Genomic DNA, 26,718 nt, shown 5'->3' with positions numbered 1-26,718 from the left:
TTATTGAAGTGGTGTTGATGAGCTTCATTAATCCTTCTCTAGTAGGTGGTGTTTTTCGGGGTGGAATGGATGAGGCTCATCCATCCCACTCCGGGGGTGGGAGAAGATATGAGAACTAAACCACACACCAGAAGATGAGCAGACAATGACGTTTCGGTCCGTCCAGGACCATTATCAAGTCGATCTTCTGGAGTGTGCTTCAGTTTTCATATCTTCAATCCATGTTATTGTGACTTCTCCCAGCATGTGGGAGAAGGTGTAACGGTGAGAGTCCGCATGACTACCTGTTCAAGAGCTGATTAGAGATTAGGTAAGCTTTATCAATGGTGGGAGATTTACTCCATTTTCAAGGTGTCGTGTTTGTGCACGGTCGTTGTGGATCCTTTTCACCCAAGTAGTGCAGACGTAGTTCAACCCGTGCTAGATAGTAAAGGTATGTAACAACAGCAGTTCTGTGTATTATGGTGGAACACTCGAGCCCATACACATACATACATACATACATACATACATACATACATACATACATACATACATACATACATACATACATACATACATACATACATACATACATACACACATACATACACACATACATACACACATACATACACACATACATACACACATACATACACACATACATACATATATATATATATATATATATATATATATATATATATATATATATATATATATATATATATATATATATATATATATGCGAAAAAGCCTGAATGGTCCCTAGGCATATATGTAACTGAAAACTCACACCCCAGAGGTAACTCGAACTCATACTGCCAGGAGAACTTTGCAACTGGTGTACAGGTCACCTTAACCACTCGACCATCACAACCGAACAAAAGATGATGGTAGTTGAGGCTATTTCCCCATCATCCCACCAGCACTCTGATGGTAATCTTGGGCATAGTATTTTATCAGATCACCTCATTCTTTGGGGCACAAATGAGGAACACAAATGCGAGCAAGCCTGAATGGTCCCCAGGCATATATGCAACTGAAAACTCACACCCCAGAAGTAACTCGAACCTATATTACTAGAAGTACTTTGCAACTGGTGTACAGGATACCTTAACCACTCGACCTTCCTGGCCGGACAAAATATGGTGGTATTTGAGGCTATTTCCCCATCATCCCGCCGGCACTCTGATGGTTATCTTGGTCATAGTATTTTAACAAATCACCTCATTCTTTGGAGCACACGTGAGGAACACAAATGTGAGCAAGCCTGAATGGTCCCCAGGCATATATGCAACTGAAAACTCACATGTGACTCGAATTATACTGCCAGGAGCACTTTGCAACTGGTGTACAGGAGACCTTAACCACTCGACCTTCCCGACCGGACAAAAGATAATGGTAGCTGAGGCTATTTCCCCATCATCCCGCCGGCACTCTGATGGTAATCTTGGGCATAATATTTTATCAAATCACCTCAGTCTTTGGGGCACACATGAAGAACACAAAGGCGAACAATCATGAATGGTCCCCAGGCATATATGCCACTGAAAACTCACCCCAGAAGTGACTCGAACCCATACTGCCAGGAGCACTTTGCAACTGGTGTACAGGCCATTTGTAAAACCATGTTGTGAGTCGTTTATTAATTTATGTTTTTCAATATGGAGACGAATGGTATTTGCAATTATCGATACAAGTAACTGTCCCACAATAGACGTTAGGCTAATTGGCCAATAGTTTGATGCAAGTGATCTCTATCCTTTCTTAATTAAAAATTGGTACCACATTAACTACCTTCCATGACTCTGGCTCTCTGCCTGGCTCTAATGATTTATTAAATATGGTATACAATGGCAAAGCTCCTCTTTGCATTCTTTAAGCACCCTGGCAAACACTTCATCCGGCTCTGGGGATTTGTTTGGTTTGAGTTTTACTATTTGTTTAATAATATAATCCCTGTTAGACTAGTCTACCTGTTCTCGTCCCCACCCATATAGACTTGTTCGGCTGAAGGCATAGAGTTAAGATTTCTTTAGGAAATACAGAGACAAAATATTTATTAAAAATACTTCTCATCTCTTCGTCATTATCCGTTATCTGACCTGTCTCAGTATTTAATTGACCTATCCTTTCTTTAACCTTTGTTCGATATAACTGAAAAAAAACTTTATAATTTTCCTTTGCTTGGCCTACTATACGAACCTCATAATTTCTTTTTGCCCTCCTTATCATTTTTTTAACATTTCTAACCATTTGTACGAATTCCTGATCTAAACTGACTTCCCCATTCCTAATTCTTTTGTATCAAGCTCTCTTTTTACCTATAAGGTTCTTCAGATCCTTTGTTATCCACTTTGGTTCATTAGTATTCGATCTATTTAATTTGTATGGTATACTACGTTCCTGTGCTTTGCTTAAAATATTTTTAAATAAGTTATATTTTGAATCAACATCGAAATCCCTTTTTATGTCACCCCATGGCTTGGTTTTCGTCTCGCTCCAAGACCCCACCTTCCCCCCCATGCCCTAGACTCTCCAATCTATTTGACCCAAAGAATTACTTTTTCAATTAATATCAGCTTTTCGAAAATCCGGCACTTTAACATAATTTTCTCCTACAGATCTATTCAATTCTACGCTAAATCTGATTTCTCTGTGATCACTGTTCCCTAGCTCATTTCCTATTCCGATGTCATTCATTTGTGTTTCCCTGTTAGTTAACACTAAATCTAAAATATTATTTTCCCTCGTTGGTTCCTTAATGTGTTGCGTAATAAAGCAATCATCAATTAATTCTAGAAAATCTTCTGCTTCAATATTCTCTGTTTTGTTAAACCAATTTATTCCACTAAAGTTAAAGTCACCCATGACACAAATACTGCTAGACCTAGATGCTCTAGATATTTCATCCCATAGGTGCTTTGCTACCATCCTGTCTAAGTTTTATGGCCTGTATATAACTCCTATTAGAAGATTATTTGCTCTTTCGTTTAATTCTATCCAAATAGTTTCTTTGTGGATCAGTTTTGATTCCCTCTTTGAGATTACATTTTAACTTTTCCCTAACATATATGGATACTTCCCTCCTCGTCTAATATATCTATCTGTGTCAAATAGTTTAAATCCATTTATTTGGCATTCAGCTAGTAGTTCTCTATTTTCTACAGTCATCCACGTTTCGGTAAGTGCAATAATATTTATTTTTTTCTGTGTACACAAGAGCATATAAATCGTTTATTTTATTTCTTAGACTTCTACTGTTAGTGTAATATACCCTAAATGTATGGTTATTTTGAGGCCCTTCTCTTTCCGTGGTCATTTTGCCAATTTGTTTCCCCCACAAACACATACTTTTATTACTCATTTCTCCATTTCAATTCCCATACCACTATCTACTAACAGTTTAAACCCAAACCCAAACAAACGCCTCAAATCACTGGTTTCAATGAATTCGCAAGCACAACAACCCCAGCCCTCGATAGATGCACCCCATCCCGAGCATACATTTCATCTCTTCCATAAAAGTGTTCCAAGTTGTCTATGAAAGATATTGCATTTGATTTGCAATATTTTTCCAGCCGGCAATTCCATTCATTTCCCTCTCCCTTTCTTGGAAGAATGCCACATATGATCTGGATTCCCCCCTTGCTCCTAACTAAATCTATGGCTGTCTTATACCTTTGCATCAGTTCCTCACTCCTAACTCGTCCAACATCATTTCCACCTGCACTAATACATATAATGGATTTAGTCCCATTTCCAGCCATAACATCATTCATGTTATTAATAATATCGCCAGTTCCAGCTCCCGGATAGCAAACCATTAACCTGTTTCCCCCTATCTCTGGCACGAAAAGTTCTTTCCAAATATTTTGGAAAGAATTATATTTTGGACCTGGGAATCTCCTACAACCAAAATTCGCTTAGTTACTTCCTTTACTCTCTTAGCACTTTGAGGGACCTGCACTTCGTTGCTTTCCCTTTCGAACGAACTGAAGGCTCACCACAGCACTCATCCTCCAACAGGCAAATGAGTTGGAAACCTTACGGTACCTGTAGGCGACTTTGTTAAAGTCTTCTTAAGACCCCTGTCCTTTACGACTTTCCAAGACGAAGTCTTTTTAATAATGGTCTCCTCCTTTGTTTCTGCCTGCTGTTGTTTCAGCTGTCGTACATCCTCCCGTAGAGAACCCAACTCTGTCCTCAGAGCTCCAACTAGATTCATCAGTTCCTTCACTACAACTTCCATTATTGCTATGAAAATAGTACTACAATCAGAGCTCCAGCTACGCACAACCTCTCACTGTGACTACCTGTGCCTGACAAGTAGTCTCTCAGGCGCAGGTAATAATTTGGGTCTGACGCGGTTGCTTTCAAATTTCTACATGGAATTTTTCGAAAAGAAATTTGTTTCAAAAAGTACCCCTGGAATCATTACATGGTTTAGATATGTTGATGATATTTCTCTAAACGACAGAAAATTTTAGAGTTATGATTCATAAGAACATAAGAATAAAAGTAACTGCGGAAGGCCTATTGGCCTACGAGGCAGCTCCTATCTATAACCACCCAATCCCAATCATAAACATGTCCAACCCACACTTGAAACAATCGCAGGACCCCACCTCTACCACGTTACGCGGTAATTGGTCCCACAAATCAACAACCCTGTTACTGAACCAGTATTTACCTAAGTCTTTCCTAAATCTAAACTTATTCAATTTATTCCCATTGCTTCGTGATCTGTCTTGTGTTGATACTTTTAATACCCTATTAATATTCCCTTTGTTATGTCCATTCATCCACTTGTAAGCCTCTATCATGTCACCCCTAACTCTTCGCCTTTCCAGTGAATGCAATTTAAGCTTTGTCAATCTTTCTTCATATGAAAGATTTCTAATTTGGGGAATTAACTTAGTCATCCTACGCTGGACACGTTCAAGTGAATTTATATTCATTCTATAGTATAGCGACCAAAACTGAACTGCATAATCTAAATGGGGCCTAACCAGAGCAAGATATAGCTGAAGAACCACACCAGGTGTCTTGTTACTAACGCTTCCATTAATAAATCCCAGTGTCCTATTTGCCTTATTACGAACATTCATGCATTAATAATTTTGTTTAAAATTCTTACTAATCATAACTCCCAGATCCCTTTCGCAATCCGACTTCGCAATCTCAACACCATCTAGCTCGTATCTTATAACTCTATCATCATTACCTAGCCTCAGAACTTTACATTTATCAGCATTATACTGCATCTGCCAATCTTTTGGCCATTTCAAAACCCCATTTAGATCAACTTGAAGTGATAGTGAGTCTTCTTCCGTATTAATTTCCCCTACCCTACCGATTTTTGTATCATCTGCAAATTTGCAGATGTTGCTACTCAAACCTGAATCTAAATAATTTATATATATTAAAAACAACAGAGGTCCCAGGACAGAGCCTTGAGGCACTCCACTAACAACATTATCCCACTTTGACTTAACCCCATTTATACTAACTCTCTGTTTCCTTTGGAATAGCCATGACCTAATCCAACTTAATATAGCACCCCCAATACCATGCGCCTCTATTTTTTTAATCAGTCTTTCATGTGGCACTGTATCAAAAGCTTTCCTAAAGTCAAGGTACACTACATCACAATCCTTACCACTATCAACTGCCTCAACTATGCTGGAATAAAAAGATAGCAAAATACAGGGAGGATGTTCTTAAACAAATAGTAAAACTCAAACCAAACAAATCCCCAGGGCCGGATGAAGTGTTTGCTAGGGTGCTTAAAGAATGCAAAGAGGAGCTTTGTGACCCACTGTCAACCATATTTAATAAATCAATAGAGTCAGGCAGAGTGCCAGAGTTTTGGAAAGTTGCTAATGTGATACCAGTTTTTAAGAAAGGAGATAGATCACTTGCGTCTAACTATCGACCAATTAGCCTAACGTCTATTGTGGGAAAGTTACTCAAATCTATAATAGCAAATAAAATTCGTCTTCATCTTGAAAAACATAAATTAATAATTGAGTCGCAACATGGTTTTATAAATGGCCGTTCATGTTTAACAAATTTGTTATCTTTTTATTCTAGCATTGTTGAGGCAGTTGATAGTGGTAAGGATTGCGATGTTGTATACCTTGACTTTAGCAAAGCTTTTGATACAGTGCCACATGAAAGACTGATTAAAAAAATAGAGTCTCATGGTATTGGGGGTGCTATATTAAGCTGGATTAGGGCATGGCTATACCAAAGGAAACAGAGAGTTAGTATAAATGGAATCAAGTCAGAGTGGGAAAATGTTGTAAGTGGAGTGCCTCAAGGCTCTGTCCTGGGACCTCTGTTGTTTATAATATATATAAATGATTTAGATTCAGGTTTGAGTAGCAACATTTGCAAATTTGCCGATGATACGAAAATCGGTAGGGAAATTAATTCGGAGGAGGACTCACTATCACTTCAAGTTGATCTAGATAGGGTTTTGAAATGGTCAAAGGATTGGCAGATGCAGTTTAATGCTGATAAATGTAAAGTTCTGAGGTTAGGTAATGATGATAGAGTTACAAGATACGAGCTAGATGGTGTTGTGATTGCGAAGTCGGATTGCGAAAGGGATCTGGGAGTTATGATTAGTAAGAATTTAAAACAAAAGGATCAATGCATAAATGTTCGTAATAAGGCAAATCGGACACTTGGATTTATTAATCGCAGCGTTAGTAACAAGACACCTGGTGTGGTTCTCAAGCTATATCTTGCTCTAGTTAGACCCCATTTAGATTATGCAGTTCAGTTTTGGTCGCCATATTATAGAATGGATATAAATTCACTTGAACGTGTCCAGCGTAGGATGACTAAGTTAATTCCCCAAATTAGAAATCTTTCATATGAAGAAAGATTAACAAAGCTTAAGTTGCATTCACTGGAAAGGCGAAGAGTTAGGGGTGACATGATAGAGGTTTACAAGTGGATGAATGGACATAACCGGGGGGATATTAATAGGGTATTAAAAGTATCAACACAGGACAGAACACGAAACAATGGATATAAATTGGATAAGTTTAGATTTAGGAAAGACTTGGGTAAATACTGGTTCAGTAACAGGGTTGTTGATTTGTGGAACCAATTGCCGCGTAACATTGTGGAGGTGGGGTCCCTCGATTGTTTCAAGCACGGGTTGGACAAGTATATGAGTGGGATTGGGTGGTTATAGAATAGGAGCTGCCTCGTATGGGCCAATAGGCCTTCTGCAGTTACCTTTGTTCTTATGTTCTTATGTTCTTGTTAAACATGAACGGCCATTTGTAAAACCATGTTGCGACTCATTTATTAATTTATGGTTTTCAAGATGAAGACGAATTGTATTTTCAATTATTGATTCAAGTAACTTTCCCACAATAGACGTTAGGCTAATTGGCCGATAGTTTGATGCAAGTGATCTATCTCCTTTCTTAAAAATTGCCACCACATTAGCTACCTTCTATGACTCTGGAACTCTGCCTAACTCTATTGATTAATTAAATATGATAGACAGTGGCTCGGAAAGCTCCTCTTTGCATTCATTAAGCACCCTGGCAAACACTTCTTCTGGCTCTGGGGATTTGTTTGGTTTAAGTTTTACTATTTATTTAATTACATCCTCCCTGGTAACTGCTAAACTAGTCAACCTGTCCTCGTCCCCACTCACATAGAATTGTTTGGCTGAAGGCATATTGTTAAGTTCCTTTTTAGTAAATACAGATATAAAAGATTTATTAAAGATACTACTCATCTCCTCGTCATTATCCGTTATTTGACCTGACTCAGTTTTTAATGGACCTATCCTTTCCCTAGTCTTAGTTCGATATGACTGAAAAAAAAAATTTAGGTTTTACATAAGAACATAAGAACAAAGGTAACTGCAGAAGGCCTATTGGCCCATACGAGGCAGCTCCTATTCTATAACCACCCAATCCCACTCATATACTTGTCCAACCCGTGCTTGAAACAATCGAGGGACCCCACCTCCACAATGTTACGCGGCAATTGGTTCCACAAATCAACAACCCTGTTACTGAACCAGTATTTACCCAAGTCTTTCCTAAATCTAAACTTATCCAATTTATATCCATTGTTTCGTGTTCTGTCCTGTGTTGATACTTTTAATACCCTATTAATATCCCCCCGGTTATGTCCATTCATCCACTTGTAAACCTCTATCATGTCACCCCTAACTCTTCGCCTTTCCAGTGAATGCAACTTAAGCTTTGTTAATCTTTCTTCATATGAAAGATTTCTAATTTGGGGAATTAACTTAGTCATCCTACGCTGGACACGTTCAAGTGAATTTATATCCATTCTATAATATGGCGACCAAAACTGAACTGCATAATCTAAATGGGGCCTAACTAGAGCAAGATATAGCTTGAGAACCACACCAGGTGTCTTGTTACTAACGCTGCGATTAATAAATCCAAGTGTCCGATTTGCCTTATTACGAACATTTATGCATTGATCCTTTTGTTTTAAATTCTTACTAATCATAACTCCCAGATCCCTTTCGCAATCCGACTTCGCAATCACAACACCATCTAGCTCGTATCTTGTAACTCTATCATCATTACCTAACCTCAGAACTTTACATTTATCAGCATTAAACTGCATCTGCCAATCCTTTGACCATTTCAAAACCCTATCTAGATCAACTTGAAGTGATAGTGAGTCCTCCTCCGAATTAATTTCCCTACCGATTTTCGTATCATCGGCAAATTTGCAAATGTTGCTACTCAAACCTGAATCTAAATCATTTATATATATTATAAACAACAGAGGTCCCAGGACAGAGCCTTGAGGCACTCCACTTACAACATTTTCCCACTCTGACTTGATTCCATTTATACTAACTCTCTGTTTCCTTTGGTATAGCCATGCCCTAATCCAGCTTAATATAGCACCCCCAATACCATGAGACTCTATTTTTTTAATCAGTCTTTCATGTGGCACTGTATCAAAAGCTTTGCTAAAGTCAAGGTATACAACATCGCAATCCTTACCACTATCAACTGCCTCAACAATGCTAGAATAAAAAGATAACAAATTTGTTAAACATGAACGGCCATTTATAAAACCATGTTGCGACTCAATTATTAATTTATGTTTTTCAAGATGAAGACGAATTTTATTTGCTATTATAGATTCGAGTAACTTTCCCACAATAGACGTTAGGCTAATTGGTCGATAGTTAGACGCAAGTGATCTATCTCCTTTCTTAAAAACTGGTATCACATTAGCAACTTTCCAAAACTCTGGCACTCTGCCTGACTCTATTGATTTATTAAATATGGTTGACAGTGGGTCACAAAGCTCCTCTTTGCATTCTTTAAGCACCCTAGCAAACACTTCATCCGGCCCTGGGGATTTGTTTGGTTTGAGTTTTACTATTTGTTTAAGAACATCCTCCCTGGTAACTGCTAAACTCGTCAACCTGTCCTCGTCCCCACCCACATAGACTTGTTCGGCTGAAGGCATATTGTTAAGTTCCTCTTTAGTAAATACAGATACAAAATATTTATTAAAAATACTACTCATCTCTTCATCACTATCTGTTATTTGACCTGTCTCAGTTTTTAATGGACCTATCCTTTCCCTAGTCTTAGTACGATATAACTGAAAAAACCCTTTAGGATTTGTCTTTGCTTGCCCTGCTATGCGAACTTCATAGTTTCTTTTTGCTTTCCTTATCTCTTTTTTAACATTTCTAACCAGTTGTACGAATTCCTGTTCTAAAGTGACCTCCCCATTTTTAATCCTTTTGTACCAAGCTCTCTTTTTACCTATAAGGTTCTTCAAATTCATTGTTATCCACTTTGGGTCATTAGTATACGATCTATTCAATTTGTATGGTATACTACGTTCCTGTGCTTTGTTTAGAATATTCTTAAATAAGTTATATATTGAATCCACATCGAAATCCCCATTTAAGTCACCTATCGCTGGGTTCATGTCTCGCTCCAAGACCGGCCCACACCCCATACCCAAGCCTTTCCAATCAATTTGACCCAAAAAATTTCTTAGGCTATTAAAATCAGCTTTTCGAAAATCTGGCACTTTAACAGAATTTTCTCCTACTGGTCTATTCCATTCTATGCTAAATCTGATTTCTTTGTGATCACTGCTCCCTAGCTCACTCCCTATTTCGATGTCATTAATTTGCGTTTCCCTGTTAGTTAACACTAAATCTAAAATATTATTTTCCCGTGTTGGTTCCTTAATGTGTTGCGTAAGAAAGCAATCGTCAATTAATTCTAGAAAATCTTCTACTTCACTATTCCCTGTTTTGTTCAACCAGTTTATTCCGCTAAAATTAAAGTCACCCATGACATAAATACTGTTAGATCTAGATGCTCTAGATATTTCATCCCATAGATGCTTTGCTTCCATTCTGTCTAAATTTGGTGGCCTATATATTACTCCTATTATAATATTATTAGCTTTTTCGTTTAATTCAATCCAAATAGTTTCTGTGTGTGGCTCTGTTTTGATTCCCTCTTTGAGACTACATTTCAAATTGTCCCTAACATATATGGCTACTCCACCTCCTCGTCTAATATATCTATCTGTGTGAAATAGTTTAAATCCATATATTTGGTATTCAGCTAATAGTTCTCTATTTTCTACATTCATCCACGTTTCGGTAAGTGCAATAATATCTATTTTGTCTTCACTTGCCCTGCTATGCGAACTTCGTACTTTCTTTTTGCTTACCTTATCTCTTTTTTAATATTTCTAACCAGTTGTACGAATTCCTGTTCTAAACTAACTTCCCCTTTCTTAATCCTTTTGTACCACGCTCTCTTTTTACCTATAATGTTCTTCAGATCCTTTGTTATCCACTTTGGATCATTAGTATTCGATCTATTCAATTTATATGGTATACTACGTTCCTGGGCTTTGCTTAGAATATTTTTAAATAGGTTATATTTTGAATCCATATCGAAATCCCCTTTTCCGTCACCTGTCGCTGGGTTCACGTCTAGCCCACACCCCATCCCCAAGATATTCCAATCTATTTGACCCCAAAAAATTCTTAGGCTATTGAAATCAGCTTTTCGAAAATCAGGCACTTTAACAGAATTTTCTCCTACAGATCTATTCCATTCTATGTTAAATCTGATTTCTTTATGATCACTGTTCCCTAGCTCACTCCCTGTTTCCATGTCCTTAATTTGTGTTTCCCTGTTAGTTAACACTAAATCTAAAGTATTATTTCCCCGCGTTGGTTCCTTAATATGTTGCGTAAGAAAGCAATCGTCAATTAATTCTAGAAAATCTTCTGTTTCATTATTCCCTGTTTTGTTCACCCAGTTTATTCCACTAAAATTAAAGTCACCCATGACATAAATACTGTTAGATCTAGAAGCTCTAGATATTTCATCCGATAGATGCTTTGCTTCCATTCTGTCTAAATTTGGTGGCCTATATATAACTCCTATTATAATATTATTTGCTCTTTCGTTTAATTCTATCTAAATAGTTTCTGTGTGTGGCTCAGTTTTGATTCCCTCTTTGAGACTACATTTCAAATTGTCTCTAACATATATGGCTACTCCCCCTCCGCGTCTAATATATCTATCTGTGTGAAATAGTTTAAATCCATTTATTTGATATTCAGCTAATAGTTCTCAATTTTCTGCATTCATCCACGTTTCGGTAAGTGCAATAATATCTATTTTTTCTGTACAGACAAGAGCATTTAACTCGTTTATTTTGTTTCTTAGACTTCTACTGTTAGTGTAATATACCCTAAGTGAATTGTTATTTTGAGGCCCTTCTCTTTCCCTGATCATTTTGCCTATTTGTTTCTCCAACAAACACATACTTTTTATTACCTCCTTCCTCCCTATCAATTTCCATACCACTATCTACTAACAGTTTAAACCCAAACAAATGCCTCTTACCACTGGTTCCAACGAGTTCGCAACAGCAATAACCCCAGCCCTCGATATATGCACCCCCATTACGAGCATACATTTTATTTCTCCCATAGAAGTGTTCCCAGTTGTCTATGAAAGATATAAGAACATAACATAACATAAGAACAAAGGTAACTGCAGAAGGCCTATTGGCCCATACGAGGCAGCTCCTATTCTATAACCACCCAATCCCACTCATATACTTGTCCAACCCGTGCTTGAAACAATCGAGGGACCCCACCTCCACAATGTTACGCGGCAATTGGTTCCACAAATCAACAACCCTGTTACTGAACCAGTATTTACCCAAGTCTTTCCTAAATCTAAACTTATCCAATTTATATCCATTGTTTCGTGTTCTGTCCTGTGTTGATACTTTTAATACCCTATTAATATCCCCCCGGTTATGTCCATTCATCCACTTGTAAACCTCTATCATGTCACCCCTAACTCTTCGCCTTTCCAGTGAATGCAACTTAAGCTTTGTTAATCTTTCTTCATATGAAAGATTTCTAATTTGGGGAATTAACTTAGTCATCCTACGCTGGACACGTTCAAGTGAATTTATATCCATTCTATAATATGGCGACCAAAACTGAACTGCATAATCTAAATGGGGCCTAACTAGAGCAAGATATAGCTTGAGAACCACACCAGGTGTCTTGTTACTAACGCTGCGATTAATAAATCCAAGTGTCCGATTTGCCTTATTACGAACATTTATGCATTGATCCTTTTGTTTTAAATTCTTACTAATCATAACTCCCAGATCCCTTTCGCAATCCGACTTCGCAATCACAACACCATCTAGCTCGTATCTTGTAACTCTATCATCATTACCTAACCTCAGAACTTTACATTTATCAGCATTAAACTGCATCTGCCAATCCTTTGACCATTTCAAAACCCTATCTAGATCAACTTGAAGTGATAGTGAGTCCTCCTCCGAATTAATTTCCCTACCGATTTTCGTATCATCGGCAAATTTGCAAATGTTGCTACTCAAACCTGAATCTAAATCATTTATATATATTATAAACAACAGAGGTCCCAGGACAGAGCCTTGAGGCACTCCACTTACAACATTTTCCCACTCTGACTTGATTCCATTTATACTAACTCTCTGTTTCCTTTGGTATAGCCATGCCCTAATCCAGCTTAATATAGCACCCCCAATACCATAAGACTCTATTTTTTTAATCAGTCTTTCATGTGGCACTGTATCAAAAGCTTTGCTAAAGTCAAGGTATACAACATCGCAAATGATATTGCATTTCATATCATCGCAAATGATATTGCATTTCATTTGCAATATCTTTCCAGCCGGCAATTGACACCAAGTGCCCTCGACATCCATTTATTCCCAACGTTCTTTCTTGGAAGAATGCCACATATGATCGGGATTCCTCCCATGCTCCTAATTAATTCTATATGAGCCTCTATTTTTTTAATCAGTCTTTCATGTGGCACTGTATCAAAAGCTTTGCTAAAGTCAAGGTACACAACATCACAATCCTTACCTTGAGAGCTTGGTACAAAAGGATTAAGAATGGGGAAGTCAGGTTAGAACAGGAATTCATACAACTGGTTAGAAATGTTAAAAAAGAGATTAGGAAAGCAAAAAGAAACTATGAAGTTCGCATAGCAGAGCAAGCAAAGTCAAATCCTAAAGGTTTTTTTCAGTTATATCGAACTAAGACTAGGGAAAGGATAGGTCCATTAAAATCTGAGACAGGTCAAATAACGGATAATGACAAAGAGATGAGTAGTATTTTTAACAAATATTTTATATCTGTATTTACTAAAGAAGAACTTAACAATATGCCTTCAGCCGAACAAGTCTATGTGGGTGGGGATAAGGACAGGTTGACTAGTTTAGCAGTTACCAGGAAGGATGTAATTAAACAATTAGAAAAACTAAAACCAAACAAATCCCCAGGGCCGGATGAAGTGTTTGCCAGGGTGCTTAAAGAATGCAAAGAGGAGCTTTCCCAGCCACTGTCTACCATATTTAATAAATCAATAGAGTCAGGCAGAGTACCAGAGTCATGGAAGGTAGCTAATGTGGTACCAATTTTTAAGAAAGGAGATAGATCACTTGCGTCAAACTATCGGCCAATTAGCCTAACGTCTATTGTGGGAAAGTTACTTGAATCAATAATTGCAAATACAATTCGTCTCCATCTTGAAAAACATAAATTAATAAATGAGTCGCAACATGGTTTTACAAATGGCCGTTCATGTTTAACAAATTTGCTAACTTTTTATTCCAGCATAGTTGAGGCAGTTGATAGTGGTAAGGATTGTGATGTTGTGTACCTTGATTTTAGCAATGCTTTTGATACAGTGCCACATGAAAGACTAATTAAAAAAATAGAGGCTCATGGTATTGCGGGTGCTATATTAACTTGGATTAGGGCATGGCTATTCCAAAGGAAACAGAGAGTTAGTATAAATGGGGTTAATTAAGTCAGAGTGGGATAATGTTGTTAGTGGAGTACCTCAGGGCTCTGTCCTTGGACCTCTGTTGTATATAATATATATAAATAATTTAGATTCAGGTTTGAGTAGCAACATTTGCAAATTTGCCGATGAAACGAATATCGGTAGGGAAATTAATTCGGAGGATTACTCACTATCACTTCAAGTTGATCTAGATAGGGTTTTGAAATGGTCAAATGATTGGCAAATGCAGTTTAATGTTGATAAATGTAACGTTCTGAGGCTAGGAAATGATGATAGAGTTACAAGATACGAGCTAGATGGTGTTGAGATTGCGAAGTCGGATTGCGAAAGGGATCTGGGAGTTATGATTAGTAAGAATTTAAAACAAAAGGTTCAATGCATGAATGTTCGTAATAAGGCGAATAGGACACTGGGATTTATTAATCGAAGCGTTAGCAACAAGACACCTGGTGTGGTTCTTAAGCTATATCTTGCTCTGGTTAGGCCCCATTTAGATTATGCAGTTCAGTTTTGGTCGCCGTATTATAGAATGGATATAAATTCACTTGAACGTGTCCAACGTAGGATGACTAAGTTAATTCCCCAAATTAGAAATCTTTCATATGAAGAAAGATTAACAAAGCTTAAGTTGCATTCACTGGAAAGGCGAAGAGTTAGGGGTGACATGATAGAGGTTTACAAGTGGATGAATGGACATAACAGGGGGGATATTAATAGGGTATTAAAAATATCAACACAAGACAGAACATGAAACAATGGGTATAAATTGGATAAGTTTAGATTTAGGAAAGACTTGGGTAAATACTGGTTCAGTAACAGGGTTGTTGATTTGTGGAACCAATTGCCGCGTAACATGGTGGAGGTGGTGTCCCTCGATTGTTTCAAGCGCGGGTTGGACAAGTATATGAGTGGGATTGGGTGGTTATAGAATAGGAGCTGCCTCGTATGGGCCAATAGGCCTTCTGCATTTACCTTTGTTCTTATGTTCTTATGTTACCACTATCAACTGCCTCAACTATGCTGGAATAAAAAGACAGCAAATTTGTTAAACATGAACGGCCATTTGTAAAACCATGTTGCGACTCATTTATTAATTTATGTTTTTCAAGATGAAGACGAATTGTATTTTCAATTATTGATTCAAGTAACTTTCCCACAATAGACGTTAGGCTAATTGGCCGATAGTTTGATGCAAGTGATCTGTCTCCTTTCTTAAAAATTGCCACCACATTAGCTACCTTCCATGACTCTGGAACTCTGCGTAACTCTATTGATTAATTAAATATGATAGACAGTGGCTCGGAAAGCTCCTCTTTGCATTCATTAAGCACCCTGGCAAACACTTCTTCTGGCTCTGGGGATTTGTTTGGTTTTAGTTTTACTATTTGTTTAATTACATCCTCCCTGGTAACTGCTAAACTAGTCAACCTGTCCTCGTCCCCACTCACATAGTCTTGTTCGGCTGAAGGCATATTGTTAAGTTCCTTTTTAGTAAATACAGATATAAAATATTTATTAAAGATACTACTCATCTCCTCGTCATTATCCGTTATTTGACCTGACTCAGTTTTTAATGGACCTATCCTTTCCCTAGTCTTAGTTCGATATAACTGAAAAACTCCTTTAGGATTTGTCTTCGTTTGCCCTGCTATGCGAACTTTATAGTTTTTTTTCCTTATCTCTTTTTTAACATTTCTAACCAGCTGTGCAAATTCCTGTTCTAAACTGACTTCCCCATTCATAATCCTTTTGTACCACGCTCTCTTTTTACCTATAAAGTTCTTCAGATCCTTTGTTATCCACTTTGGATCATTAATATTCAATCTATTCAATTTATATGGTATACTACGTTCCTGGGCTTTGCTTAGAATATTTTTAAATAGGTTATATTTTGAATCCACATCGAAATCCCTTTCTACGTCACCTATCGCTGGGTTCACGTCTAGCTCTAAGACCGGCCCACACCTCTTACCCAAGACTTTCCAATTTATTTGACCCAAAAAATTTCTTAGGCTATTGAAATCAGCTTTTCGAAAATCAGGCACTTTAACAGAATTTTCTCCTACAGATCTATTCCATTCTATGCTAAATCTGATTTCTTTATGATCACTGTTCCCTAGCTCACTCTCTATTTCCATGTCCTTAATTTGTGTTTCCCTGTTAGTTAACACTAAATCTAAAATATTATTTCCCCGCGTTGGTTCCTTAATGTGTTGCATAAAAAAGCAATCATCAATTAATTCTAGAAAATCTTCTGCTTCATTATCATAGCAATATGGAAGTTGTAGTGAAGGACCTGGTGACTCTAGTGGGAGCCCTGAGGACAGAGTTGGACTCTCTGCGGGAGGAGGTGCGTCAGCTTAAAAAACAACGAGAAGTAACGAAGGAGGAGACCAGCAGTAAAGGGACCTCGTCTTGGAGAGTTGCGAAAGACAGGGGCCTTAAGAAGACTTTGATAAAGCCGCCTTCAAACGCCATAGCAACTTCAAATTCATTTGACGTTTTGGAGGACGAGTGCTGTGGAGAGACTGTGGATCGCGCAAAAGGGAAAGCAACGAAGAGAAAGGAAGCGCAGGCCCCTCAGAAAGTAAAGGAAGTACCTAAGCAAACATTAGTTGTGGGAGATTCCCAGATAAGGTATTTGGATAGAACGTTTTGTGCTAGAGATAGGGGGAACAGGTTAAGGGTTTGCTATCCCGGAGCTGGCATTGGTGATATTATAAACAACATGAATGATATTATGGCTGGTAATGGGAACAATCCCATTATTTGCATTAGCGTGGGAGGAAATGATGTTGGTCGAGTCAGGAGTGAGGAACTGATTCAGAGGTATAAAACAGCCATAGAGTTAGTTAGGAGCAAGGGAGGAATCCCGATCATATGTGGCATTCTTCCAAGAAAGGGAGTGGGAAATGAATGGATATCGAGGGCACTTGGTGTCAATTGCCGGCTGGAAAGATATTGCAAATCAAATGCAATATCTTTCATAGACAACTGGGAACACTTCTATGGAAGAAATGAAATGTATGCTCGTGATGGGGTGCATCTATCGAGAGCTGGGGTTGTTGCTGTTGCGAACTCGCTAGAAGAAGTGGTTAGAGGTGTTTGTTTGGGTTTAAACTGTTAGTAGATAGAGGTATGGGAATTGATTTGGAGGAAGGAGGTAATAAAAGTATGTGTTTGTGGGAGAAAGGAATTGGCAAAACGATCAGGGAAAGAGAAGGTCCGCAAAATAACAATTCACTTAGGGTATATTACACTAACAGTAGAAGTCTAAGAAATAAAATTAACGAATTAAATGCTCTTGTCTGCACAGAAAAAATAGATATTATTGCACTTACCGAAACGTGGATGAATGTAGAAAATAGAGAACTATTAGCTGAATATCAAATATATGGATTTAAACTATTTCACACAGATAGATATATTAGACGAGGAGGTGGAGTAGCCATATATGTTAGGGACAATTTGAAATGTAGTCTCAAAGAGGGAATCAAAACAGAGCCACACACAGAAACTATTTGGATTGAATTAAACGAAAAAGCTAATAATATTATAATAGGAGTAATATATAGGCCACCAAATTTAGACAGAATGGAAGCAAAGCATCTATGGGATGAAATATCTAGAGCATCTAGATCTAACAGTATTTATGTCATGGGTGACTTTAATTTTAGCGGAATAAACTGGTTGAACAAAACAGGGAATAGTGAAGCAGAAGATTTTCTAGAATTAATTGACGATTGCTTTCTTACGCAACACATTAAGGAACCAACACGGGAAAATAATATTTTAGATTTAGTGTTAACTAACAGGGAAACGCAAATTAATGACATCGAAATAGGGAGTGAGCTAGGGAACAGTGATCACAAAGAAATCAGATTTAGCATAGAATGGAATAGACCAGTAGGAGAAAATTCTGTTAAAGTGCCAGATTTTCGAAAAGCTGATTTTAATAGCCTAAGAAATTTTTTGGGTCAAATTGATTGGAAAGGCTTGGGTATGGGGTGTGGGCCGGTCTTGGAGCGAGACATGAACCCAGCGATAGGTGACTTAAATGGGGATTTCGATGTGGATTCAATATATAACTTATTTAAGAATATTCTAAACAAAGCACAGGAACGTAGTATACCATACAAATTGAATAGATCGTATACTAATGACCCAAAGTGGATAACAAAGAATTTGAAGAACCTTATAGGTAAAAAGAGAGCTTGGTACAAAAGGATTAAAAATGGGGAGGTCACTTTAGAACAGGAATTCGTACAACTGGTTAGAAATGTTAAAAAAGAGATAAGGAAAGCAAAAAGAAACTATGAAGTTCGCATAGCAGGGCAAGCAAAGACAAATCCTAAAGGGTTTTTTCAGTTATATCGTACTAAGACTAGGGAAAGGATAGGTCCATTAAAAACTGAGACAGGTCAAATAACAGATAGTGATGAAGAGATGAGTAGTATTTTTAATAAATATTTTGTATCTGTATTTACTAAAGAGGAACTTAACAATATTCCTTCAGCCGAACAAGTCTATGTGGGTGGGGACGAGGACAGGTTGACGAGTTTAGCAGTTACCAGGGAGGATGTTCTTAAACAAATAGTAAAACTCAAACCAAACAAATCCCCAGGGCCGGATGAAGTGTTTGCTAGGGTGCTTAAAGAATGCAAAGAGGAGCTTTGTGACCCACTGTCAACCATATTTAATAAATCAATAGAGTCAGGCAGAGTGCCAGAGTTTTGGAAAGTTGCTAATGTGATACCAGTTTTTAAGAAAGGAGATAGATCACTTGCGTCTAACTATCGACCAATTAGCCTAACGTCTATTGTGGGAAAGTTACTCGAATCTATAATAGCAAATAAAATTCGTCTTCATCTTGAAAAACATAAATTAATAATTGAGTCGCAACATGGTTTTATAAATGGCCGTTCATGTTTAACAAATTTGTTATCTTTTTATTCTAGCATTGTTGAGGCAGTTGATAGTGGTAAGGATTGCGATGTTGTATACCTTGACTTTAGCAAAGCTTTTGATACAGTGCCACATGAAAGACTGATTAAAAAAATAGAGTCTCATGGTATTGGGGGTGCTATATTAAGCTGGATTAGGGCATGGCTATACCAAAGGAAACAGAGAGTTAGTATAAATGGAATCAAGTCAGAGTGGGAAAATGTTGTAAGTGGAGTGCCTCAAGGCTCTGTCCTGGGACCTCTGTTGTTTATAATATATATAAATGATTTAGATTCAGGTTTGAGTAGCAACATTTGCAAATTTGCCGATGATACGAAAATCGGTAGGGAAATTAATTCGGAGGAGGACTCACTATCACTTCAAGTTGATCTAGATAGGGTTTTGAAATGGTCAAAGGATTGGCAGATGCAGTTTAATGCTGATAAATGTAAAGTTCTGAGGTTAGGTAATGATGATAGAGTTACAAGATACGAGCTAGATGGTGTTGTGATTGCGAAGTCGGATTGCGAAAGGGATCTGGGAGTTATGATTAGTAAGAATTTAAAACAAAAGGATCAATGCATAAATGTTCGTAATAAGGCAAATCGGACACTTGGATTTATTAATCGCAGCGTTAGTAACAAGACACCTGGTGTGGTTCTCAAGCTATATCTTGCTCTAGTTAGGCCCCATTTAGATTATGCAGTTCAGTTTTGGTCGCCATATTATAGAATGGATATAAATTCACTTGAACGTGTCCAGCGTAGGATGACTAAGTTAATTCCCCAAATTAGAAATCTTTCATATGAAGAAAGATTAACAAAGCTTAAGTTGCATTCACTGGAAAGGCGAAGAGTTAGGGGTGACATGATAGAGGTTTACAAGTGGATGAATGGACATAACCGGGGGGATATTAATAGGGTATTAAAAGTATCAACACAGGACAGAACACGAAACAATGGATATAAATTGGATAAGTTTAGATTTAGGAAAGACTTGGGTAAATACTGGTTCAGTAACAGGGTTGTTGATTTGTGGAACCAATTGCCGCGTAACATTGTGGAGGTGGGGTCCCTCGATTGTTTCAAGCACGGGTTGGACAAGTATATGAGTGGGATTGGGTGGTTATAGAATAGGAGCTGCCTCGTATGGGCCAATAGGCCTTCTGCAGTTACCTTTGTTCTTATGTTCTTATTATTCCCTGTTTTGTTCACCCAGTTTATTCCACTAAAATTAAAGTCACCCATGATTCATGCCAGATTCTGGCACGAATCTTCTCGATATTCGTAATGTTTTTCTTCATTGAAGCAGGAAGTTTAAAAATTAACTCTACAAAGTTCATTTGTACTTTTGATTTGTGTCTGACACCTAGTAATGCGTTTCGTTAGGTCTCATAATAACGTAAGAACTAAGGTAACTGCAGAAGGCCGATTGGCCCATACGAGGCAGCTCTTATTTATACCTACTCATTCCCACTCATATATATGTCCAACCGAAGCTTGAAACAATCGAGGGACCCCACCTCCACCATCGTACGCGGTAATTGGTTCCACAAATCAACAACCCTGCTACCGAACCGGTATTTACCCAAGTCTTTCCAAAATCTAAACGTATACAATTAATACCCATTGTTTCGTGTTCTGTCTTGTGTTGATACTTTTAAACCCTATTAATATCCCCTTTGTTGTATCCATTCATCCACTTGTAAACCTCTATCATGTTACGTCTAACTCAAAAAGCTACATAAGAACATAAGAACAAAGGTAACTGCAGAAGGCCTATTGGCCCATACGAGGCAGCTCCAATTCTATAACCACCCAATCCCACTCATATACTTGTCCAACCCGTGCTTGAAACAATCGAGGGACCCCACCTCCACAATGTTACGCGGCAATTGGTTCCACAAATCAACAACCCTGTTACTGAACCAGTATTTACCCAAGTCTTTCCTAAATCTAAACTTATCCAATTTATATCCATTGTTTCGTGTTCTGTCCTGTGTTGATACTTTTAATACCCTATTAATATCCCCCCGGTTATGTCCATTCATCCACTTGTAAACCTCTATCATGTCACCCCTAACTCTTCGCCTTTCCAGTGAATGCAACTTAAGCTTTGTTAATCTTTCTTCATATGAAAGATTTCTAATTTGGGGAATTAACTTAGTCATCCTACGCTGGACACGTTCAAGTGAATTTATATCCATTCTATAATATGGCGACCAAAACTGAACTGCATAATCTAAATGGGGCCTAACTAGAGCAAGATATAGCTTGAGAACCACACCAGGTGTCTTGTTACTAACGCTGCGATCAATAAATCCAAGTGTCCGATTTGCCTCATTACGAACATTTATGCATTGATCCTTTTGTTTTAAATTCTTACTAATCATAACTCCCAGATCCCTTTCGCAATCCGACTTCGCAATCACAACACCATCTAGCTCGTATCTTGTAACTCTATCATCATTACCTAACCTCAGAACTTTACATTTATCAGCATTAAACTGCATCTGCCAATCCTTTGACCATTTCAAAACCCTATCTAGATCAACTTGAAGTGATAGTGAGTCCTCCTCCGAATTAATTTCCCTACATAACAGACTAAATTGTGCACGAATGAATTTCAGAAGAGATAGAACCGAAACTAATCAAGGACTTCTTAGAGCTGTCCGAGATCATGTGCACGAAGAAACAGCAAAAATCAGAGAAGGAAAATGGCTCGAGTGGTGTGCCAAGCTAAATCAGCATACATCCTTGGGCAACATCTGAAGGCAGATCAACAAGGCCCAAGGAAAATCTCCTCCTGCTCCGCCGCATCATGTTCATCCAGAGCAAGAAGCGGAAAGGTTAGCAAATCTATTTGCTTCTTGAGCCAGTTCCACTCAACTTCCTCAAGCAACTGACCCACCAACAAAGACTTCAAGCAGCAAGATGGAAAAAAAATAGATGATGACCTGACGAACTAGACCAACCTTTCAGTCTGAAAGAACTCAGAAGAGCTACAAAGAAAACTAAAAATACAGCTCCAGGCGAGGACAAAATCACTTACAACATGCTGGCCAAGCTAGGAGAAAAGGGGTGAAGACGCCTTCTTGAATCTTATTAACAGAGTATGGGTGACAAGAACTCGACCACTCTCTTGGAACAGTGCAATTATAGTTCCCATTCCAAAACCTAAAGACAAAGGAAATCCAAGACCCATCTCATTAACACGCTGTCTGGCCAAAACAGCAGACAGAATGGATCTTAATCGAATTGAATAGAAAGCCAATCCACTACACCAAAATATGTTTGCTTACAGAAAAGTTGTTGGAATCACAAAATGCCTTACCTCCCTCCTGGATCATATCAATGACAAAACTGGAATCCTTATTTTTCAAGACCTTGAAAAAGCCTTCGAGTTAGCCAATGCTCCAGCTACACTGTGAGGCTTTGTGGATAAGGAAATCAAAGGACACGCTCTTGTCTTTGCCAAAGGAAACCTGCTTAAGCGAGAATCTAAAGTCAAATTATAAGGAAAAACATCGACCTCAAAGAGGCTGCAAAATGAAACATCGCAGGAAGGAATACTAAGCCCCTTCCTCTTCAACTGTCTCAAGGAATAATTCATGAAGCTCAAGTTACCAAAAGCCAAACTACTTAACTATGCAGACGACTTTGTGGTCATCATCAATGGCAAGGCGCAAGGAACCATGCACAAAAATGCCTAGATATTATCAGCAGGGAAAGCGGAATGCATAGCAGTGAAAATAAACAGCAATAAAACAAAATCCATGGCTGTTACAATGAGAACTGAAGACATCAGACTCGCAATACAAGGACATGAAATTGAGTGGATTACCTCTTTTCAATACCTAGGAGTCATAATAGACAGTCGGTTGAAATTATTCAAGAAATTGAATATCTTCGGCAACGTTATAAAGCCAGAAACTCAGCTTTGCGCTCCCTGGCAAGTCTTAGAGATGGTGCATCCCTACCAGTACTCAAAATGTACTACGTTCAAGGAGTTAGGTCATTCATTGACTCTGCTGCTTCTGCTCTAACATCCCTCAGTGATAACCAATGAGAGAAACTGGAAGTGTCTCAAAATGATGCTCTCAGAACAATGCTGGGAGCACCTATATGGACGCGTACAGAGAATCTAAGAAGGGAAACCAACTTACCAGCATTAGAAAACAGGATCAAACAAAAGATAGCCACCATAACAGCAAAACCTGTTAGAACCACCGCCAGACTGCCAATCAAAGACAGCATACACAGATCGCTTCAGAGAAACCTTCTATATAAAACAAGTGCATAGACGGATAATCTGGTCAAGATTCTAGAGGAAGTGGGCTTGAAATGGACCATTAAAAACAAAGGGTAAAATTAACCGTATCAACACTTTCGGCAGCCTTCTCCATGGGAAGAATCGAGTCTAAAGATAATCATTGAAGGATTACCAGTTAAAAAATCAGCATGTGACTCGCAGAGGCTTGGAGCATCTCAAGACCTACAAAGACTCACATCTTCACAGACGGATCAGTTGATTAAGAAAGAGGTTCTGCAGGGGCAGCAGTTTACACTACCAACCATGAAGCTTACTGGAGCATGAATAGTTGGTGCTCAACATTGCAAACAGAATTATATGCCCTGAAGCAGGCCATAAACTATACAATTGAGAATAATTTACATGATGTCATCATTCATACCGACTCTAAATCTTCGCTCCAGGCATTGTTATCCAGTCAGCACAGAGATAATATACAACTCCTCACAGAAATCCAACATATAGGAAAAGAAGCCCATAATCTGGGACTGTCAATCATCATAAACTGGATAGCAAGTCACATTGGCATAGATGGTAATGAAAAGGCAGACTCACTAACAAAATCTGCTACTGTTCTACCTGTTGTACAGGTTCAAATACCTCCAAGTTTTTCACAGTTTATGGAGCAAATCAAGAAGAAAATACTCCAACTATCAAAAGTCGCCACAGAGCCAAAGTAGCGGAAGGAAGATCCACTGAGATATGATACTAACAAGCTGCTGGGTACTCCTCTTTCAAGCCTGGCAAAAAGATATCCAGAGACATTGCATTAATGTCTTTATTAATGTCTTTATTCTTTATTAATGTCTTTATTAATCTTTATTAATGTCTAATCTTCTGTTATCAATGAATCTATCAATGATTTTGGTGTTACTCGTCAAAATATCCCTGATGATCGTCTCGTTGTGTGTAGCGAATATATATTCCTTGATAAGGCCTGTTTTTTGTGCATTGTTAATCGCCTAGAGAGAGACGTTGTTGTCTTGCCTATATACTGAGTATACCGAGGCAAGACAACAGTTCTTCTAGCCGTCCAAGTTCTTCTAGCCATAGTAAAAAGAGGTACTTTAGTTATTGAAGAAAGATTCACCCCTCACAAGCACACCCTCATTCTATCATAAGTTTTCTTTGAACCAGGACTCACCACCTAGGAACAAATCTTAACATCTTCCCCACAGCATCGTAGATTTGGGCCTTAAAAAAGGCGCCTGCATTATAAGATCTGTATAAGATGCTTACAGTAACTGCATTGATTCAGCCTCTAGTTTCTGTAATCCCATGATGACTGCTTTGAAATTACTCATGTGACTTCCAAGAAGATTCACTGTAACTCCTACGTCCTAAGCTATTCACAAAAACGTAATGTCTTATGTCATGGATTATGACTGTTATATTAAGGTATATCAATATGGTATCTCAACTCTTACCGTTAACCAAGCTTGAGTAAATATATTGCGAATAACGATATTGCTCAGTATAATTTGTATCAAAATATTTAATTTATTGTTCTGTAGGGTATTGGAACCCTCACGTTCAGGTCTGCAAGAACTCGGGAGTCATGATGAGCTTCACTGAGCAGGAATATTTGGGGCTGACCCTTGAACACCTGGACGACGTTTGTGACCTTCTTGTAAATCATTTCTATCCGCGAGACATTATAGTAAGTCGGTCGTAAGTTATCGTACACCTGGCATGGTACTTGGTAGAATTTTCAAATACTTATACTAATCAGAAAAAAATCAATATGTTACTGAGAAGATTACAAAATTTTCCAAAGTCAAATTTAATGAGCATGCATAATTTACTGTAACCAATTATTTTTCTACATTTTTAAATTGTCCTGAATCATTGCAGACTTTAGGGCTGGGTTTAAGCCCAGAAAACAGGCTGACTCTCGACCTTCCTCACATACGGACATGCTTGGCATCTGGGCTTTCAGTGGGCGCTAGAGAAAAATCAACACGGCGGCTGGTTGGAGTACTTCTGAATTACATATTCATTGCTGACTCTACACCGAAGCAAACTTTAAAAAATTACACCACTGAAGCTGAGGTAAGTTGGTGTACAAGTAATTATACAATGCCACATGAAGGCCAGTGTTCTACCGTCATTAATGCAGGACCTGAAGGTTCTAATCTGGTTGAGAGAATACAGACCAAAAGTGTCAGAGAAGCTACAGGGACGCAGCTTAATTAAATTTTGGCTGCAAGAAGAACATCACTCTATTGTATAATTAACAACATAAAAACAGTGTATCTTCAACAGATTTTGTGCCCTGAGCATTAAACAGAAATATTCCTATATACTCTAATGAGGTAGAGAAATATACTCTTGACTTTAGGAAAACTTGCATTATTTAATAAACAAGACATTAAAACTAAGCAACCCGTTCTCGCTATAACATAGTACCTACGTAACTAAAAGCTAGTAGTGTAAAGTGTGACTAGAACCGCGCACACCACCTGCCCAGGTGGCTCTATTAAAGTCAGCTGGGCAGGTGGTGCGCAAGTGTCTAGTCACACAGGGTTTTGGGGGGAATTTTCCCGGAAGTTTGGCGCGTTTCGGACGCGTGTGAGCGTCCGGTGTTATGGTATGTGGTCAGGAAAGATGAGAGGTCATGTTGTTGAGTGCCAGGTGGTGCGCGTCGTCGTCGTCGCAGCGCGTCGTCGTAGTCGCAGAGGGTTTGGGAGGGTAATTTCCCGGATGTTATGACGCGTGGCATCCGGACAGGCGTCACTTGAGAGAGTGTCATGTTGGGGTTGGAAGCTAAGTGGTTGGTATGCAGTCATGTAGGGAGGAAGAGGAGGGGGGAGAGGAGGAGTGAAGGTTATGTTGTGAAGGGAGGGGGGAGCCCCAATACCTGAGAGGATATCAATGACGTCCATTAGTTCTCCCCCTACATGGGCAGGAAGTGTTGAGGGGAGCGTGAGAGACCAGGGTCTTAAGATTGGAGGGGGAGAAGGAGGGGAAAGGGAGGTAACAGCGGGCAGTGGGTTTGTGTGTGAAAGTAGTCATTATTTTTTCTTAAAGAATGACAGTTTTATGTACCCTCCCTGCTTCC

General features: G+C 38.4%; 1 long non-coding RNA gene across 1 annotated transcript; it reads left to right on the top strand.

Annotated features, from left to right (window-relative positions):
• Positions 1-348: 348 nt before the first annotated feature.
• Positions 349-26,009, top strand: LOC138365420 (uncharacterized). The gene is made up of 3 exons (XR_011228803.1): positions 349-433; positions 25,172-25,317; positions 25,512-26,009. It is a non-coding gene; the product is annotated as an uncharacterized lncRNA (long non-coding RNA).
• The last annotated feature ends 709 nt before the right edge of the window (positions 26,010-26,718 follow it).

Source organism: Procambarus clarkii, chromosome 16, assembly GCF_040958095.1.
Source record: "Procambarus clarkii isolate CNS0578487 chromosome 16, FALCON_Pclarkii_2.0, whole genome shotgun sequence".
NCBI lineage: Eukaryota > Metazoa > Arthropoda > Malacostraca > Decapoda > Cambaridae > Procambarus > Procambarus clarkii.
The sequence above is the reverse complement of the archived record's forward strand: the minus strand, read 5'-3'. Positions and strand labels throughout refer to the sequence as shown.